At 42.2% G+C, this 7,259-nt stretch overlaps 1 pseudogene; it reads left to right on the forward strand.

Moving 5' to 3' along the window:
- The first annotated feature begins 311 nt into the window (after nt 1-311).
- LOC133253520 (U6 spliceosomal RNA) lies at nt 312-412 on the forward strand (annotated as a pseudogene).
- Nucleotides 413-7,259: the final 6,847 nt, after the last annotated feature.

Genomic DNA, 7,259 nt, shown 5'->3' on the forward strand with positions numbered 1-7,259 from the left:
AGTTCAAGGCAGTGTTTTCTATAATGTCAAAGATGGTCTTCACTGAAGGTAGAATTGCATTTCTTTGTTTATTCATTTAACTAGGATACACTGAGCTTCCACTGTGTACCTAGCATTCGTTTAGACAATGAGAACTGCCTTCAAGGAGTTCATAGTTTAGTGAGAGAGAGCAGATGTCAATGGAACAAGCATAAAACTCACACTGGGTGTTGGGCAGTCAAGGGGATGTATGACTTGTGATGGCCTTGGTCTTGGAATGCTTCCCTGAATAAACGCAGGATGAATCAAACTTTACAGTCAAAAGGGAGAAAGTGCTCACTTCGGAAGCACAGAGACTAAAATTGGAACAATACAATTAGCATGGCCTCTGTTCAAGGATGATATACAAATTTGTGAAGTGTTCTATATGTTTGCATAACAATGTGAAACTGTTTAATGCTAATAAAGTATATACTTAAATTGGTTAAAATGGTAAATTTTGTGTTAGGTATATTTTGCCACAGTATAAAAAGGGGTATGGTGTTGGGATGGTTCCATTGCAGACAGAGAGAACAGCAGGTACCAATGTCTTGTGGGAAGAGAGAGCATGGATGAGAGGAAAGCCAGCAGGGCTGATATTGTAGGCAGACGCTTTACCGTCTGAGCCACAAGATTCCCCTTTCCATCCTAGTCCATGGCAACTTTTTAAAACATATTTCTGTTGCTGTCCTGTTGAAGGCTCAACAACAATCTCCCACTGATCTCAGGACAAATATCAATATCCAGATTTTCTATGGCCTTTTCTCTGCCTGTGACCTCAGCCTCATCTCAGGCCATAAAATATCCTCCAAATCTTGACAAACTAGCCCTGCTGGCTTTCCTCTCATCCATGCTCTGTCTTCCCACAGACATTGGTACCTGCTGTTCTCTCTGTCTGCAATGGAACCATCCCAACACCATACTCACTTTTTATACTGTGGCAAAATATACCTAACACAAAATTTACCATTTTAACCAATTTAAGTATGTACTTTATTAGCATTAAACACTTTCACATTGTTATGCAAACATAGAGGATGGAAAGTGGGCAGAGTGGCAGTGGATGTGGTTGGTCAGCTGGGAAGTGTCCGGGTTCTTCAGAAGAGAGATGGAAGTCGCTTGAACTAGGGTGTTGAGGCTGAGGTGGAGAGAAGTGGATATTAATAAATCTGAGAAAAGTCAGAGGGCCAATGACTGAACTTGTTGAAAGGTTGCTATGTGGGATGAGGGGAGAAACCAATCAAGAAAGATCTCCATGCTTCTGGATGGATGGTGGTGCCAGTGCTTAAGTCAGGAACCTCAGATAGAAGGAGTTTGGAGGGGTGATCATACTTCTTGTTTTGGACTTGTTGAGTTTCTGAGTCTCAGGAAGTTTGCAGCCACCAGTGCAGGGGATTCTACACGTGGGGCATTGGTGCAGGGTCAGCCTAGGCTCACACTGATTTCTCGGAGGGTTTCTAGTGATACGATCTGGTTCACAGCATGACTTGTTCTCTGAGGCACATTTGTCATGGGACATGTGAGAACCCATGACCACTCCCAAGACAGAAAACAGGTATAACATCCAGTCCGCTCCACTTGGCAGCTGACAAAAATAACTTTTTCTTCTTCTGAAAGGCTGCTCTGTGAGAGAATCTTGACTAAACCATACATGGTATGGGTGGTAGATAAAATAGGATTAGGTGAATATAACTAGGAAAGCATTCATGTCTTCAACTCTAGTCTTTTAGACCCATGGATTACCAGTCTTTAGAGTGCTTCTGAAGCATCAAGCATAAAAGGCAGATGCTATGTGCTAATTCACTGAAGCTAAATGCCATGTTCAGTCACAGTCCTTGAGTCTCTGAACAGCTGCCTTTTCATTTACTGATTTTGGAAAATCAAAAACATACACATTTGAGATCCACCCAAGGCAGAAGTAGCATCATATTTTTGAGCTTCTCTCCTCACTGCTTTAAACTTCTCTGTAATGCCTGCCACCATCCCAGTCCCATCTGAGGTAACACCATTCTTTATTCATGCCCCACCAGTGAAAGACATGTAAAGGCTTCAAGTGAACAATAAAATGTCAAGAAAACATCATTTTAAAAGGTTCTGGCTTGTATAGCAGGTGATGGAATTCCAGTTGAGCTATTTCAAATCCTGAAAGATGATGCTGTGAAAGTGCTGCACTCAATATGCCAGCAAATTTGGAAAACTTAGCAGTGGCCACAGGACTGGAAAAGGTCAGTTTTCATTCCAATCCCAAAGACAGGCAATGCCAAACAATGCTCAAACTACTGCACAATTGCACTTATCTCACACGCTAGTAAAGTAATGCTCAAAATTCTCCAAGCCAGGCTTCAGCAATCCATGAACCGTGAACTTCCAGATGTTCAAGCTGGTTTTAGAAAAGGCAGAGGAACCAGAGATCAAATTGCCAACATCTGCTGGATCATCGAAAAAGCAAGAGAGTTCCAGAAAAACATCTATTTCTGCTTTATTGACTATGCCAAAGCCTTTGACTGTGTGGATCACAATAAACTGTGGGAAATTCTGAAAGAGATGGGAATATCAGACCACCTGACCTGCCTCTTGAGAAACCTATATGCAGGACAGGAAGCAACAGTTAGAACTGGACATGGAACAACAGACTGGTTCCAAATAGGAAAAGGAGTACGTCAAGGCTGTATATTGTCACCCTGTTTATTTAACTTATATGCAGAGTACATCATGAAAAATGCTGGGCTGGAAGAAGCACAAGCTGGAATCAAGATGGCTGGGAGAAATATCAATAACCTCAGATATGCAGATAACACCACCTTTATGGCAAAAGTGAAGAGGAACTCAAAAGCCTCTTGATGAAAGTGAAAGAGGAGAGTGAAAAAGTTGGCTTAAAGCTCAACATTCAGAAAACGAAGATCATGGCATCCGGTCCCATCACTTCATGGGAAATAGATGGGGAAACAGTGGAAACAGTGTCAGACTTTATTTTTTTGTGCTCCAAAATCACTGCAGGTGGTGATTGCAGCCATGAAATTAAAAGACGCTTACTCATTGGAGGGAAAGTTATGACCAACCTAGATAGCGTATTCAAAAGCAGAGACATTACTTTGCCAACAAAGGTCCATCTAGTCAAGGCTATGGTTTTTCCAGTAGTCATATATGGATGTGGGAGTTGGACAGTGAAGAAAGCTGAGCGCTAAAGAATTGATGCTTTTGAACTGTGGCGTTGGAGAAGACTCTTGAGAGTCCCTTGGACTGCAAGGTGATCCAACCACCCCATTCTAAAGGAGATCAGTCCTGGATGTTCTTTGGAAGGAATGATGCTAAAGCTGAAACTCCAATACTTTGGCCACCTCATGCGAAGAGTTGACTCATTGGAAAAGACTCTGATGCTGGGAGGGATTGGGGGCAGGAGGAGAAGGGGACGACAGAGGATGAGATGGCTGGATGGCATCACTGACTCAATGGACGTGAATTTGAGTGAACTCTGGGAGTTGGTAATGGACAGGGAGGCCTGGCATGCTACAATTCATGGGGTCGCAAAGAGTTGGACACAACTGAGTGATGAATTGAACTGAACTTAGCTTGTATAAAGGCCAAATTCTAGGGTAAGTTCAAAAATTTATGGCCCTGGAATTGGCTAGTCATAGTCAACTTAAAAGTGGTTACAAGCATGAGGTAAACCTGTAGGTTTGATGGTAAATATATATTGAGGGAAACCTGTTAATCTTCAAAGGTCAACCTAGATGACCTTTGAAGTATCCTCAAGAAAATACAGTACAAATGTGAATGAGGCTACATGTAAACAAATATTACAAGTATATCTAAGGAAAGCATTCCATCATGAAAATAGAAGGGTAATAGTATACCTTGAGTGAAAGAAAAAGAGTCAAAAAATGAGAATGTAGGGCAGTTTGTCACTGTTCTGATTCCTTAGTCACCAAGCACCATTCTCTTGTTAATTTAGCCCTGAATGTTAGCTTTGGTCTGCAAGTGGAAGAAGGCACCAAAAAGTTGGTACAATGATTCGAATCACTTAATAAAAACATTCAAATTGCATATTTAAAATATTCTAGTTGCAAAATACTGTATTGTTATTCAAATTCATATCACTTATTTGATAACTTAGGTTGGTGCTACTCTGTTTCATAGCCTCCAAACTGCTTTGGTCCCCCTCAGGAACACACAATCTGTGGGGTAGTCGGATGCTTTCGACTTGCCAGTAAACAGTGTGTGTGTGGTGGGGGGTGGGAGGGGCGGGAGTATGCACAGTCACGTTGGACTCTTTGTGACCCCATGGACTGTAACCCACCAGGCCCATCGGTCTGTGGGATTTCCCACACAATACTTGAGTGGGTTGCCATTCCCTGCTCAAAAGGACCAGGGATCAAACCCATGTCTCCTGTATCTCCTGTACTGGTGGGTGGATTCTTTACCACTGAGCCATATGGAAAGCCCCTGCCAGTAAACAGTATTTTGGTTTAAACAGAACATTTTGGATTTGATCATATGGTCTATTTAAAGTTCCATTGCATATCAGGACTGGTTTAAATAGTCTCTTATCTATGGCTTTTAAACAAAAGCTCAGTCTTTGGGATGTCACCATCCTGTTTTTCCCCTTGTTGTCCCAGAGTACGAAGCTCGTTCCTTATAATAAAGAGTTTGCCTGATCTTTGTCCCTGGGAAGGAGACTAAATCCTAGGAATTTCCTGAGTAATAAGAATATCTTTGTTATTCATGAGCCTCTGGGATCATACCAGAGTTTCTTCTAACAAGATAACTCAGAATAGATATTGGTCACCAGAAAGATGAACCATGTAATTAGAGGACTGAGGTTTTGAGCCAGTATGATCTCCTGGGAGGAGAGAGAAGCTGGAGATTAGGTTCAGTCACATGGCCAGTGACTCCACCAATCATGGCTACACAATAAAATCCCAATAAAATCTCTGGACATTGAAGCTTGGTTAAGCTTCCTGGCTGGGGAACAACACAGTAAAGTCTGAGGAAGGTGATGCACCCTGATTCCATGGGGAAGGACATGGAAACTTTGTGTTCATAACCATTTCAGATGTCACCCTACGTATCTTTTCTTTTGTTTCATCTGATTTGAATTCTTTTTAATAAGATTGTATTTATAAGGATAGTGCTTTCTTAAGTTCTGTGAGTCATTCAAGTGAATAGTTGAAACTAAGAGGAGTTATGGGGGCCTCCTGGAGTTGTAACCATTTGGTCAAAAGAATAAGTGGCCTGGGAATCCCTGAACTTGCGACTGGCATCTCAAAGGGGGATGGTCTTGTTGGGTACCTGTGAAGTCTGATGCTAACTCTAGGAGTTTGCATCAGAACTGAAGTGCATTGCCAAGCACAAAGGTTGTACTCATGGCAGCAGAAGAGATATATCTGCTCTGTCCTGGTGTCCTTGGGATTCCTGCTGGGGCACATCCCCCAGGTAACTTTGCAGACCTGTGATTAGCTTCCATATCTGCCAACACCAAAATCTATACACTTAACCTCTTGAATCTACTAACAACTTTGTATTTGAGTCTTGGTCACAGTCTTAGCAAGCAACACTTGAAAGCTAGACTTGTAGATTTCTGTTCCCTCTGTTATTCACTCTCCCAACCACTATTCCATCCAAGAGAGTTGCCCATTAATAGTTGACTGCTAATTATTAAATATTTATTTTAAAATACTGTGAATTTAATAACAGGAAGAATCTTGGAAGAAAAGTATCATCAGGTCACACTTGGTAAAAAGTTCAGTTCAGTTCAGTTGCTCAGTCATGTCCAACTCCGCGACCCCATGAACTGCAGCAACCAGGCCTCCCTGTCCATCACCAACTCCCAGAGTTTACCCAAACTCATGTCCATTGAGTCAGTGATACCATCCTACCATCTCATCGTCTGTCGTCCCCTTCTCCTCCTGCCTTCAATCTTTCCCAGCATCAGGGTCTTTTCCAGTGAGTCAGCTCTTCGCATCAGGTGGCCAAAGTATTGGAGTTTCAGCTTCAACAGCAGTCCTTCCAATGAACACCCAGGACTGACCTCCTTTAGGATGGACTAGTTGGATCTCCTTGCAGTCCAAGGGACTCTCAAGAGTCTTCTCCAACACCACAGTTCAAAAGCATCAATTCTGTGCTCAGCTTTCTTTAAAAAGTTAGCCCCAGTTAAACACTCTTATTTTTTTAACCAAGTTTTAACACCCAAATTTTATTATTTGGCGTTGTCCTCCCACTCATAAGACCTGACAGGGAAAAGATAAAACATGATAATTCAAGTGGTGTCTTCTGGGACTCCTTCATGTCCACTTATCATCACAGGGTCCCCGCCCTGTGCCGTATTTGGGGGCACTTGGTTTACTGCGTGTGCTTTAGTTGGCAGGTAGGCAAAACAAGAATGATGCCAGATTTGTGTTGTTTCACCCTATGTTCAATATGTGTCAGACTAGGACAGCAGAAAATAGAGAACTAGAAAAAGAATACCTAGTAAATACCAACCAAGGAAAACTGGGGTAGCAATATTAATATTAGAATAAGCCTAAAGTCTGTGATTTCTTTGTTGCACATTTCCAACCCACTGAGCAGCCACATTATTCTATCTTCTGTACTCATCTGGAGGATGAATTCTTGCATTCTATTTTTCGACTAGTCTTATAAGAAAGCTTAAAGTTCTTCTTGGTTGTGATCTGGACATGCTCTTAGTGCAAGGTCGACAAGAAAAGTTCAACTTTGACCTGACCTCGAGGCATCATCATTGATTCTGAGGTCTTACACCAAGACTAATTCCTCTGAGACCTGGCTCTGTTTTCAGTTATGTTTATGACCAAATCTTCAGAGTCAGACTTGTGTTTTAAACTAACTTCTGGAAGGAGGAGGGGCACTTGTTGGTTGACCAGGAAACAGAGATAGATCAACATGAAGTTTCATCCACTGATAGTGCAGGGATCCAGGCAGTGCTGTGGGGCTTCACTCAGCTGGACCCTCCTGGAGACACCAGGTGCTGGTAAGGAAATGGATACTGCAGAAAAGTGCTAAGTATTTGGTCTTAAAAAGTTCAGCCTACTCTGCCTCCCTCTCTTATTTAAGCTAAAGAAAGAGGTGAAAAAGAGTAATTACAGAGGGACAAATAGTCAAGGGAACAAGGAAGGAAGGGAAAAAATCAGTGTTTAAAATGCTGATCTTTGGAGGACTTTTGATCAGTATCCAGGATTGGGCTTTCCCTGCTCTCACAGCTCACTCACCTTCCTGTGCTGTGGGAG

This window comes from Bos javanicus, chromosome 8 (genome assembly GCF_032452875.1).
Source record: "Bos javanicus breed banteng chromosome 8, ARS-OSU_banteng_1.0, whole genome shotgun sequence".
Lineage (NCBI taxonomy): Eukaryota > Metazoa > Chordata > Mammalia > Artiodactyla > Bovidae > Bos > Bos javanicus.